Source organism: Elephas maximus, chromosome 4 (genome assembly GCF_024166365.1).
Source record: "Elephas maximus indicus isolate mEleMax1 chromosome 4, mEleMax1 primary haplotype, whole genome shotgun sequence".
NCBI classification, from domain to species: Eukaryota; Metazoa; Chordata; class Mammalia; order Proboscidea; family Elephantidae; genus Elephas; species Elephas maximus.
In genome coordinates this window covers 77,627,160-77,641,807 of record NC_064822.1, presented here as the reverse complement: position 1 = coordinate 77,641,807, position 14,648 = coordinate 77,627,160, and positions in this window count along the sequence as shown.

The window sequence follows — 14,648 nt, the reverse complement described above, 5'->3', positions numbered from 1 at the left end:
GGAATGGTTCCAGTCTTGGGGTAACAGAAAGTCTGGGAACCATGACCTCGAGGGCATGTTTTGGTTCTTGAGCCTATGTATTTTATCTAATGGGGATTCAGCACCAGGCATTTCTTTAGGGTATATGCTGTGTCCTTGATGATGGTGCTCCATGCACACAGGCATCTTCAAGCAGGTGCCTCAACTATCCCTTTGAAAGACTGTTCTATTGCTTTTTCAGGTTGCCAACTTCTGGTGATGTAGTTTGTAATGGGACCAATGGATCACACGGTCATATGCCTACTGCCACACCTCCATATTATAAAATGCATTCCTTAGTCTACAATGTTAAAAGAAATTCCTGTATTAGTAGATCAAATACTCTTTAAGCCCTTGTAGAGGGCTTTATATAGGTCACAAAAAAACTCTTTTAAGAAAGCTTAGCTATTATTATTCTTGAAAATGCCAAAGGAAATATAGTCATAATTCTCCAAAAGTCTCTATATTCTTTCAATGTCTCTCCTATGGTAACTTGATGACATTTGTGGTGCCAATTCTTTACTCCCTCCCTGTATCCACACCTGTAATATTATGGTGTATTAACGGTTTCTGATAATCACAACTCTCCATGTCCATGCTCTTGTGTAATCACTTCCGATGTTGACTCTGGGCTTGGCTCTGTGACTTACTTTGGCTAATGGGACGTTAGCTAACACGACACAAAATACTTATAATTGAGGTTGTTCTCCCACATTTTCAAACTCAGCCACCCTGAGGAAGCCTGGGCTAGCCTATTGGTGATACATGGCCCATCAGACAATCAGCACCAACAATCAGATAAGTGTGTAAGCACATCTGAGGTCATCCAGCCTCTGCTAAACTGTTGATTGAGCCTGGGCAACACCTGAAGAAGAATCTCCCTGAATAACAAGCAAATTAAATGGTAGTTGTTTTTTGTGACAACATTTGGGATGGTTTTGATTGTACGATATATAAGGCTTTGCATTTTCTCTCACTAAAGAGGCACATGCATTTCACTATCTCTTGTGTTTGGCCATGAGACTTGCTTTGGAGGGTGGGATGTTGGCAGATACGATGCAAGTAGAGGCTGGAAAAAGTGTTTGTATAATTTTTGCTTTCTTTTTTGATCCTTTGCCTTAGTCATGAGAAAGGCTAGCTTGCTAGAGAAGAGACTCAGTTCCCAACTGCTCCAGTTCCAGCTGAGGCTATCCAAGATTAGCTGATGGCAGCGATTGCCAGGCATGTGAGTGAGCCCAGCTAAGGTCAGAACTGCCAAGTCATGCTCAGACTAAATTGATGACTGTGATGGTTTATGTTATGTGTCAGCATGGCGTGGCCATGATTCTCAGTATTATGTAATTATCCTCCTATTTTGATCTGATGTAAGAGGAGTTTCCTGTGGCCTGCATCCAATACATATGGGTGTTCTGGCAAAGCTCATTTGCTCTAGATCTTGCATTGGACTCGTCATTCTCTGACCTCCAGTTCTTGGGACTCGAGACAGCAGCCTGCTGCCTGACCTGCAGATTTTGGGATTCTCAAGCTCCTACAACCCCGTGAGCCAGCAGCCTTCTGCTTGACCTGCCCATTTTGGGTTCGTCAGCCCCTGCAACCACGTGAGTTAGGAGAAGCCTCCAGCCTGATGCCTCACCCATGAATTTGCGACTTGCCAGCCTCCACAACTGCATGAGCCATTTCCTTGAAATAAATCTGTCTCTATATATTTATATATATACGCTTTACTGGTTTTGCTCCTCTAGCGGGCCCAACCTAAGACAATGACCTACACACTTGTGAGCTAAATAAATGTCTTTGGGTCTGCGCCACTGAGTTTTGGGGTAATTGTAACACAGCATTATTGTGACGGTAAGTAACTAATGCATCTACCTGGCTTAAGTTTTATGCATTCACAGCACCTGCTAAAACACTGTCTCATCTACCCAGATCTTTCCATGTGGCTCTCTCACTGCTCTGATTCTCTCAGGGTATATTTCATTGTCTTTTCCGAAGCCCACCCTGGTGACTCAGGTCTCAGCTTTATTATTTGTTCTTGCTCCCAAATGGCCTCTAGCATCACCTCAGACCTGATAAGCTTCATAATTCTAAGACTCATGCAGACCCTAGTTTGTGTGATGAAACTCAGAATTTTTTTAAAATAAACGGATAAAAATCACATTTGTCAGGACTGAATTCAATCAATCTGATGATCAAAGCTTAGCTTTACTGCTCCTTGATAGCTGGCTCATTGCAGTAGGCCCTCTAATCAAAACAGAAACATGGAACGTTTCTCCCCACCTTGATGTTTGGTCATGAATTTTGCATGCAAATCCTTGCTACTTTATAGCCTGCTTTAAAAGCTTTCTAGAGCAGGGAAACAGCCTACCAGGAACGTGGAAGTCATGGTGATTTTTTGACTCCTGAATGAATCAAATGCTGGGTCCAGTATAAATCCATTGCTGTCAAGTCAATTCTGACTCCAAGTGACCCTACAGGACAGAGTAGAACTGCCTCATGTGGCTTCCAAGGCTGTAATCTTTACAGAAGCAGATGGCTACATCCTTCTCCCACAGAGCACTTAGTGGGTTACAACCACTGACATTTCGGTTAGCAGTCGAGAGCTAGGGCTCAGTATATTCTTACTTAATCCCCTAGTATTGTCAATCACCAATCAGCATTTCACTGGTGTGTGTCAATCATGGCTCAAATAACTCTCCCCGAGATGGTGCTGTCTGGAAATTTCTCTACTTAAAGTGTCAGTGGCACCTGAATCAGTGTAGAGGCTACAAAGACCAACTGAAAGACCCACAGCAGCTGTCAAGACTCCAGAGGATCAGTCAGTAAAACAGAAAAATGATTCTGAACTAGTCCAAGCATGTCTGATCAATCTTTCTCTTGCCAAAAATAATTTAATTTCTAAAAAGTGATAGGTATGGGCTGAGGCTGGGTAAAAAACCAACATCCATCTTATAAATTTATGAGTACATTTTCTAATACTTTCTCATTTTAGTAAATTCATGTAATGCTGTTTGGTTCTGGTTTCCACCTGGAACATCCATGCTTGAACCATGCTTTTTTCCCCTAAACTATAATTTCAAACTTAGAGTGAGCTCCTTAATATTCCTCTGGTTTACCAGTATTATTTCAAAAAGTACTATGGCTCCAAATTCATCACTCACTACCTGTGTGATTCTCAGTAAACTAGGAGACTTTACTAAGCCTCAGTTTCTTCATCTCTAAAAGGGGGTTAATAAGAGAATGGGAGTGTTATTAAAATAGTATTGACAATAATAGTGTTGTTGTGAGAATTAAATCAGATAATCTCTGTAACACACTTAGCATCATGACTAGCATATGATGCATCCTCCATAAATGTTAGTTGTAATTATTAAAAGGAACTATAAAAAAATGAAGTCTGTTGTTTTAACCCATAGTTTGTAGTTTTAGTAGAGGTCGAATATGGTCAAAAGACGTTTAACTTAATTGATATAACAGACACTCACCTAGTTAATTCATTTCTTCAATATATATATATTTTTTTACCTACTACATACTAGGAACTGTACATGGATCCTTCCCCGCTAGAACATACGATTTAGTAGGACTGATAGATATTAATCACAACCTCAACCCTCAACGAGGTGGATTGACACAGTGGCTGCAACAATGAGCTCAAGCATAACAACGATTGTGAGGATGGTGCAGGACCAGGGGGTGTTTCATTCTGTTGTGGATAGGGTCGCTACGAGTCAGAACCAACTCGATGGCATGTAACAACAACAATCACGTATTACCCAGTTAATTAATTCAACAATTACCACTGTACATGGAGTAGGAGGCTAATATGACTATAACAACAAAAAATATAATAGGTCAGACAACATTTTTAAAAATTATTTTTACATCTTGAATAATCTCTTATTTTTAAGTACTTCCTTGTACCCATCAAAACCCTGATGGTGTAGTGGTTAAGTGTTACATCTGCTAACCAAAAGGTCGGCAGTTGGAATCCACCAGGCACTCCTTGGAAAATCTATGGGGTAGTTCTGTTCTATAGGGTCGCTATGAGTAGGAATTGACTGGAAGGCAATGAGTTTTACTCAGTAATTATTTTTGTTCAAAATAGAATATAGATATTGAAAATATAGTAGTTATGTATTTTATAAAGAAGCCAGCTGTTAAGCACTCTGCTGCTAACCGAAAGGTCAGCAGTTTGAACCCATCAGCTGCTCCGCAGGAGAAAAATGAGGTGGTCTGCTTCCTTAAAGATTATAGTATTGGAAACCATTTGGTGTAGTTCTACACTGTCCTATAGGGTCACTATGAGTTGGAATTGACTGGATGGCAATGGGTGGGTAGGCATTTTATATATAATAGTATACTTTTATATGATTTTGAAGAAAATCTATATAAATGCTTGGCAGTTTCAGAAAAGTGGCTTGTCATCAGTAAGATTATAATAACCTAGATGAAGATGGTCACACTACTCTAAAAGTTGAGTGAAAGAATAATAAGATAGGAAGAAGGAGGGAATTTAGGCTTAGATCTCTTCGTCAAGAATCTAGAAGCATTTACTGCAAAGCCACTCACCCAGCTTAAATGATTATTGACATGAATGGACAAATCACTACTTGCAAGGAAACTTCATTTCCCCAGATTCAAAATATAATATATTTATATGCTACATATACTGTTTAACACTTTGTCTAATAAATACTGTTACCCTTGAGATACAACAAATTCACTCTTGGTAAGAAGTCCTCACTTCTGTAAGATGTAAATAATACAGTATATAGTCATAATTATTATGCACTTTACAGAGTAATATTCTATTATAATTACCTGAATAGAATTTAAGATAGTTGAATCATTAACAGTATTGAAGGCAACTATAGGCTTAATGTATAAAATATATTGCTGTGTCCTATAGACTTCTTCTTTTTTCTTTGAACATTTTATTGTTGTTTAGGTGAAAGTTACAGAACAAATTAGTTTCCCGTTCAACAATTTATACGCAGCTTGTTTCCTGAAATTGGTTGTTGTTGTTGTTGCAAAATTGCATATCACATAGCATTTACCAAAACATTCTTTTTCTTGTGTACAACTTGGTGGCATCAGTTACCTTTGCCTACTTTTGGTGCTATCTTTCCCATCATAAATAAAAAGTGACTACTGTCTTGAGAACAGCAAGAATTTTTATAGCTATAGTTAGCATAACATTCATTATTTAAGGTGAACTGGATTATGATAGGATATCTCTAGAAAAGGATATTTTGCTTTGCCTAAAAGATGAGATGAATACTAAGTACAACTTAATAGCATTTCCCCACCGATTACCCTGTTTTGTCTTAGCTGTTTTACCTTCTTTGATTGACCTTCATTTGGCAGAGGCTACTTAAGCTGCTTCCCTTACAAAAAGGTCAGTAAACAAACACTTAAATGCGCCAAGGGAGTAGCTTTTAAAGAAGTCCTTTTGTAATTCAAATAATCACCCCCTAATGTTTTTAATGTTTTATAAGGGTTTTTCAGGGAAACTTGCTGCTAGAAACTTGCTGCTACCCCATGTACTGTCCCACGGGGTAACAGTGCTTTCTTCAAAAGATAAGATGAGCATGTTTTAAACTATATTACATAGGTTGAAATTAATAGTATATAAAGGGAAAAAAATAAAAGTTCAAACAAGCAAACATAAAGACTTCAATACAATTGAAGGATTTCTAGCGACAGTTGCTATTTAAAGAATTCTTAGTGTTGATTTAACAAGAGGAAGCACAAGTCTATGCGGGGGAAGAAAGAAATAAATCGACATAGCAAGATAAAATGCAAGAGGTTGTCTAAACTGGGTGAGATGAATATTAAAAAAATAAATGAGAGTAGGATTTTATTAAGAATTCTTGAGTCCCTTTTCTTAATACCCTCTCCTCTCCTCTTCCAAGGGGCTTGCATCTTATAAAAAAAACTAAATGTCAAGTGTTGCAACAAAAGCGATGCCCTTTCATTGCTCTCCTCATCTAGTCATGCTGAGCATATATATATAGAAAGGTTCTCTGATTAGGAATCATTGACAGAGAAGCTCAGCATGGTTTCTTTTGAACAGACATAAATAGTTGAAGACTTGCTGTAAGCACCAAATTAAAATTCCTAATAGTTTCCAAGCGGAGACAATGTTATTTCTTATATTTTTTAAAAATATGTTTGGCCATGTGTTTAAATATACTGTACATTCAGATCCTGAACAATCAGATGGAAATGTGTTTTACTTAATATTGAATTTAGTATTTAAAACCATTGGATCAGATTTTTCCAGGATCAAATGTCTTCTCTGGTTCTTATCTTTGGAGATTGTTTCTGTCAAGTCACCTGGAAGAACCATAGCATCGTAACATTTTACTGCTAGAAGGTCTTTAGATTCTGTATGTTTTTATGTACAGGTAAGGGAAAGGAGGAAGCCCTGGTGGCATAGTGGTTAAGTGCTGACCAAAAGGTCAGCAGTTTGAATCCACCAGGCATTCCTTGGAAAGTATGAGGCAGTTCTACTCTGTCCTATAGGGTCGCTATGAGTCGGAATCAACTCAACTGCAACAGGCAAGGGAAATGAGGGGGAGTTCCTGAGTTGCCCAGATGGTTAAGTGCTTGACTACTAACCAAAAGGAACCCACCCAGAGACCCCTCAGAAGACAGTCTTGGTGATCTGCTTCCAAAAGGTCTGTTATAACAAAATTCATATTAATCCAATAATAGAAATTGATTGAAGTTTATTTAATATGTTGTTGTTATTAGGTACCGTCGAGTTGGTTCTGACTTATAGTGACCCTGTGAAGAACAGAACAAAATATCACCTGGTCCTGCACCATCCTCACAATCTTTGTTATGCTTGAGCCCGTTGTTGCAATCTGTCTCGTTGAAGGTCTTCTTCTATTTCTCTGACCTACTTTACCAAGCATGATGTCCTTTTCCAGGGACTGATCCCTCCTGATAACATGTCCAAAGTATGTGAGACGAAGTGTCAGCATCCTTGCTTCTAAGGAGCATTCTGGCTGTACTTCTTCCAAGACAGATTTGGACTGAGTAGAACTGCCGCATTAGGATTTCCTAGGCTGTAATCTTTACAGGAGCAGATAGTCAGGTCTTTTCTCTAGTGGAGCCACTGGTGTGTTTGAATTGATGACCTTTCAGTTCATAGCCAAGCACTTAACCACTGTGCCACCAGAGCTCCTTGTATTTTCACTGTTGTTTTTGCCTTTGAGTCGATTCTGACTAATAGCAACCCTATAGGACAGTGTAGAACTGCCCCATAGGGTTTCCAAGGAATGGCTGGTGGATTTAAACTGCTGACCTTTTGGTTAGCAGCCGTAGCTCTTATAAAACCGAAAACCAAACCTGTTGTCATTGAGTTGATTCTGACTCATAGCAACCCTATAGGACAAGGTAGAACTGCCCCAGAGAGTTTCCAAGGAGCACCTGGTGGATTTGAACCGCTGACCTTTTGGTTAGCAGCTATGGCACTTAACCGCTATGCCACCAGGGTTTCTGTAGCTCTTATAAAAAACTGCCCCAAAGGAATTCCTAGGCTGAAATCTTTATGGGAGCAGATTTCCAGGTCTTTTCTCCCACGAAGTAGCTGGTGGGTTCAAATGACTGACCTTTCAGTTAACAGCTGAGCTCTTAACCACTGCACCACCAGGACTCCCTGTATATTTTGACTAGGGAGTCAAAAATATTTCAGAAAGGAAAGAACTTCCAAAGCTTCTTAAACGCCATCTTATTGCCATGGAAATGGGGCCAAAACGGTGTGTTTGTATAACAGCTTCTAGTCTAAGTTTCTGTTTCTTGAAAAGGATTGCACATAGATAATTCTTCAAAAAAAGGCCCAATGCCTAAGGTAAAATGGTCTTTACTAATTTATCTAGACTATGGTTTGACTTAAAGGCGACTTTTTGAAACCAGCTTCCTCAAGGCTCAAGGTTCAAAAGAACATTTCAGAGCAATGACATGAGTAGGTTTCAGAAATCTGGATTCCAGGGGATTAAACTCCATTCCTCAGATCACAGCCTTGAAAACCCTATGGAGCAGTTCTACCCTGCGCACATGGGGTCCTCATGAGTCAGAATTGACTCAATGGCAAATAACAACAACAACAAGGGAAGAGAGGTTGCTTTGCCTGAGTCAGTGGCAAAGCCACTGCTAGACTTAGGTCTCTGACTCTCATCTCACATGTTTATTCCAAAGCAGCACTACTGCACACCCAAACACACTTCATTTCAGTACAAATATGCTGCACTAGACAAGCAGACTTGTCCTAGGGTAAAATCACCACAAAGTTACCATAAAGCAAAAAGAAAAGGTTTTATTTAGCATGTTTAAATGGAAAATGGACAAGCATACTGCCAGAGCCGTGCCTATCTGAGTCCAAGGAATGTTACAGAATCATCAGTATATGTTAACATTACAAAATGGGTAATAGCATTGATAGCTTCACCTGTTACAGATTGGCTAAAAACTGCTAACTCACTGTGACTCTACATTTTGAATTATGTTTCTTAACGATCATTGGTACAGGTTTCAGTAACAACAGTCAGGAGGGTTTTCATTGGCCCAACAAATCTTACTACTTACTAAATGCTAGTAAAATAAGGGAATCCCTGGTGGTGTAGTGGTTAAGAACTATGACTGCTAACCAAAAAGTCGACAGTTTGAATCCACCGGGTGCTCGTTGGAAACTCTATGGGGCAGTTCTACTCTGTCCTGTAGGGTCATTATGAGTCAGAATTGACTCAATGGAGATGGGTCTGTTTTTTTTGTTTTTTAGTAGAAAAAGATACGAGTGGAAATATGTGGGTCTTTTGTGCTGTTTATGATTTGTTTATGTGAAAGTTGCCTTAAGAGATGTTTTCTAAGATTGTCCTAGCTATTGATTTTATACTTCAGGGCCCAGTTGATATGTTCTTGTGAGTCCAGTTCCAGCTGGGTCACATTCAAGGATGGGGAATAATGGCTTCAATGTTATCTCCTGAATCAGGCTGTTACTTATTTATTATTTTCGTGGTGGACACAGGATTTCAGTCTCTCTGGCTATTTATCAGGTATGCAAATTTAAAAACTTACTAAGCTTCTCTGGACTTTAGTTTTTTAATCTGTAAAATGATTAGGAAATTCGATTAATCTCTAAGGTCTCTTCAGACATTCAGATTCGGATTTTATCCTACACCTTTCTGCCCTGAACATGTTACACTGAACATCTAAGAAGGGTTTTTTGGGCATCTTCCTACTAAAGTGTGATGATGACATCAGTTTTCATAGCTCACAGAGCTGGTTACATTCTCATATACCAAAAAGATTCATAACGTTTGACATCCTTGGACAAAGCCACTGAACTTTTGTAGGTGTTCGATATTTTCGTGGACAACTATGGTAATCTTTTTTCAAATAAAACCCAGTGCCGTCGAGTCGATTCCGACTCATAGTGACCCTATGGCACAGAGTAGAACTGCCCCATAGAGTTTCCAAGGAGTGCCTGGAGGATTTGAACTGCTGACCCTTTGGTTAGCAGCCGTAGCACTTAACCACTACGTCACCAGGGTTTCGAATAGTCTCTTGATATTTGCTAACTTTAGACTAGCCTCCCCTGCTGACCAGCAATAGGGTTCCCCCTCCATCTGAGTGTTACAAAGCCCCCTTTCCTCTGCTTACATGGGTACAATGGGAGTATGAGTGGACTTGGGTTGGGCTCACCATGGAGAAAAGCTTATAATCCTTATGTATTAAGGATTTGGGTTGATGTGGCCTCCAGCTTCTGGAAGGTACGCACTTCCCTTTTCATTCTCTGTCATCTATTTTATTTATGTGATAAGAGTCTTATTTCAGATTCTGAGTCAGTGATCTATTTTTTTTTCCTCCCCCGCAATATGTGCAGGTGCTTCAAGAAAAAGAAGGGTGCATGGTTCTTGCCCTAGAGATTGTAGCACTTAATTTGTTGTCATGAGCTGCTGTTGACTCATGGGAACCCCATGTACAACGGAATGAAATGCTGTCCCATCCTGTGCTGTCCCCATAATTGGTTGTGGATCAGATCTTTGTGATCTGTAGGGTTTTTACCGACTATTTTTCTAGGTAAGTATAACGTTGCTGGTTAGCTCTGTTAGACATAAATATCTTGACAAAAAGAAAAGGGTATGGAGAACATTTGGGAAAATGTAAATGTAGGGATCTCCAGGTAAGCCATTGAATTCTGATATTTGGTGATGTCATGGGCAGGAGAAAGAGAGTGTCTTTTTAAGGAAAGATGGGTGATTCCCGAGGTTGGCGACTGCCTCAAAGCCTTTGTAGCACTAGTTGATTTTGCCATTTTATAACTGAAGCACCAGGTTCAAGAAAGTTAAATAATTTATCTAAAGTCTCATTATTAGTAACGAGCAGATCCAGGATTTAAATTCAGGTCCAAATTATTTCCTAAGACATAATTTTCCTATTCTTTATCCAAATCCCTTGGGGCCGAGTGTATTTTAGAATCAGAATTTTTCAGAATTTAGAAGGCAATATAGTGCAAATATCATGCATTTCATAAACATGCCCAGCAAGGTCTGGGGCTCCCTGTAATAAAACAGATTAATATTTTGGCAGAAAACATAAATAAACAAAGTGGGATAAATGAAGTCTATAGCCTCTCATTAATTCAGGTTAGGTTTTGCAGCCAAATTATTCAGTTCAGTTTTGCTGCCAAAAAAACCTTTTGGGTTTTAGAATCTTTTGTATTTTTGAATAGGGATTATGTACTTATCACCATGCCTGAGTCTATCCAGGGAGTTTTGAGTGGAGCCTGGATCAGAAGCTGGGTTTTCCAACTCAGTTAACTGGGCCTATATCCCAGGCCTCTTTGCAGTCCCATCAGAAGGCTGGTGACGAGAGTCAGGACTGGAGGGTATAAGGACCAGTAGATCTGCTCTGAGCAGGTGAAGCTGAGGGCAGTCAGAGCCACACAGTGTTCCATGCCAAAAGGAGCCCCTCACAGCCATGGTCTTCCTGCTCTTTTAACCTTTTTTTTTGCCCAAAGTTTATAGAGGGAATCTTTTCAATGGCATCACATTTTCTATTATATTTGGGAGGTCATTGAAAAATATAGGATTTACTCTGTACAAATTCACATTGTAGGCAAATTCAGTGAAGCCCATCTAATTAGAGAAGTGATGGATATCTATTGTTAATGAGCTAAAGCTGTGTTATGATAAGGTTATTTGAAAATAGGAGGGAGATTAGAAGTGGAAGTGACAGTGTTTTTTGTTGGCGCTCCCCTCCCCCCTACATGCACAGGCCAGGCTACTGAGACAGGGCAAAAACTAATATTTTAAAAACTAACATAAAATAATTTTTTTTTCCCACATAGTAGTTGAAATATAACTACTTGATGGCTTTTTTGTTTGTTTTGGTTCTGCAGCTTCTATTGGTTTCAGATCTTAACACATGGTATAAGCATTAATAATTTGTAAATCGCTATTGAATATAAAGTTAATGCTATGAGGACATTAAGAATTCATACCATGGCAGTAGTCTGAAATACAGAGGTACATTATGTTGTACCCAAAATAAATTTGACCTTGGTGCTTCACATGCATTAATCACTTTCTTCTGGGCACAAGAGCAGAACACTAACTGGTTATGAATAATGGATGCAAAAATTTTAGATTAATTTTTAGCTCTTTAGTCTTTGTATGAACACAAAAGTGAGGTTAAATTAGGATTCTGATTCTGTTTCAAGGACTGAAATTGCCAGATATTTGTAATTTATCGGGCTTGGAAGTTTGTTCCCTAAAACCCAGAAAAACCAAACCCATTGCCATCGAATTGATTCTGACTCATAGCAACCCTTTAGGACAGAATAGAACTGTGAACTAAATAACTGCTACAAAAAGATATTGTAAAACAGTATCCTATATTAATACAGTATCCTATAGGTGTGTTGTCTTTTTCTTATCTCTATAACCAAATTCATGTGGACTAGCTTAGGTGTTACCTGAATATGTTAGATCCCAGCTAAGCATAAAGGATAAAGCAGTGAATCTATACAATGTTACATGAGAGCAAATTCATATAAATAAGGATCATCAAAGATACCTGATGATGGATCTAATCTGATTATAAAGCCTTAAAATGAAATTAAGTCTATTCCAATAAATGGACTGAAAAATATGTATGCTAAGAGTTAGTGCTATCTTCTGGCTGGGTAAAGAACGCTGGTAAAGACACTAGTCTTTATACCTTGTATTCTAAGATTAAGAATATAATCTGAATTTAATTTAGCTTTGATAAATTACAGATTATTAGATTAATTTTGCTTAATAAGCATGTTGTTGTTAGTGTTGGTAGATGCCAGCAAGTCAGTTCTGACTCTTACCAAACCGATGTACCACAGAACGAAATACTGCCTGGTCCTGCGCCATCCTCATAATTGTTATGCTTCAGCACATTTTTGTAGCCACTGTGTCAAATCATCTCGTTGAAGGTTTCCTCTCTTTCACTGACCCTCCACTTTACCAAGCATGATGCCCTTCCACTTTACCAAGCATGATGCCCTTCTCCAGGGACTGGTCCCTCCTGATAACATGTCCAAAGTATGCGAGACAAAGTCTTGCCATCCTTGCCTTCAAGGAGCACTCTGGCTCTACTTCTTCCAAGACAGACTTGTTTGTTCTTCTGGCAGTTAATTCAATATTATTTGCCAACATCATACTTCAGAGACGTCAATTCCTCTTCAGTCTTCCTAATTCACTGTCCAGCTTTCACATCCATATGAAGCGATTGAAAATACAATGGCTTGGGGCAGGCATGCCTTAGTCATTAAAGAGACATCTTTGCTTCTCAACACTTTAAAGAGGTCTTTTGCAGCAGATTTGCCCAATGCAATGTGTCATTTGACTTCTTGACTGTTCCTCCATGAATGTTGATTGTGGATCCAAGTAAAATGAAATCCTTGACAACTTCAATCTTTTCTCTGCATATCATGATGTTCCTTATTGGTCCAGTTGTAAGGATTTTTGTTTTCTTTATGTTGAGGTATAATCCTTATTGAAGGCTATGATCTTTGATCTTCATCAGTAAGTGCTTCAAGTCCTCTTCACTTTCAGCAAGCAACGTTGTGTCATCTTCTGCATATTGCAGGTTGTAAATGAGCCTTCTTCCAATCCTGATGCCCTGTTCTTCTTCATATAGTCCAGCTTCTCGGATTACTTGCTCAGCATACAAGTTGAATAAGTATGGCGAAAGGATACAACCCTGATTTACAGCATTTCTGATTTTAAGCCATGCAGTGTCACTTGTTCCATTTAAACAGCTGTCTCTTGGTCTATGTACAGGTTCCTCATGAACACAGTTAAGTGTTCTGGAATTCCCATTCTTCACAATGTTATCCATAATTTGTTATGATCCACGCAATCCAATGCCTTTGCATAATAAATAAAACACAGGTGAACATCTTTCTGATGTTCTCTGCTATCAGCCATGATCCATCTGACATCAGCAATGATATCCCTTATTCCACATCCTCTTCTGAATCTGGGTTGAATCTCTGGCAGTTCTCTGTTGACGTACTGCTGCAGCTGCTTTTGAATGATCTTCAACAAAATTTTAATATCACAAAAAAATGTGCGTGATATTAATGATATTGTTTGATAATTTCCACATTCTGTTGGATTACTTTTCTTTGAAATGGGTACAAATATGAATCTCTTTCAGGGGGTTGGCCAGGTAGCTGTCTTCCAAATTTCTTGGCATAGAAGAGTGAGCCCCTCCAGTGCAGCATTCATTTGTTGAAACGTCTCAATTTGTATTCTGCCAATTCTTGGAGCCTTGTTTTTCTCCAGCGCCTTCATTGCAACTTGGACCACTTCCTTTAGTACCATGGGTTTTGGATCACATGCTACCGCCTGAAATGGCTGAACACTGACCAATTCTCTTTGGTACAGTAACTGTGTATTCCTCCCATCCTCTTAAGCATAAACATTCTCAAATTTAGAATCAAAAATATCTTTATATCCTGTAATTATACCACATACAGCAACTTCATCATCTGCCTCAATTCCTTAGTAAAATAAGGTAATGAAGGATGAATATAAATAAGTGAATAAAAATAAAAGAGTTAAATCAGTTTCTGTGATAAAGAAGTAATATATCTATTTTTACTTTTACTTAGAGAAATAATAGTTCAGTTATTATAAGGACATTACTTTTGCTACTAAAGAAGTTTGACTGGGCAGAAATGTTGAAAAGATGTTTACATATAAATCATATTTTCTTTCCTGCTACCAACATATCTATTTTCAAATTATCCTTAAGGGCTCTTTTTGGATGCATCTTCGTTCTCTGTGAGGATTATTTTCATTAAAATAAAATTAGCATGAGCTAAGTCTTCAATCATACATGAGTAAGTGACTCAACTTTGTATTTTGCTTTAAAATTAGAGCCTAAAGCTGGTTAAAAACTGTTTTATAATCAGGTGATATTTCAGTTTTCTCTGATACATTTTCTCCAGGAGGAATGTGTGGGAATATTCCCTTAGGATGGTTTTCGTGTCATGCTGGTAGCTCATATTTCTATATATCTAAATAGAAAATATTTTTGCTTCATCATTGTGGAATGAGAGTAGCATGTGTTTCAACGTT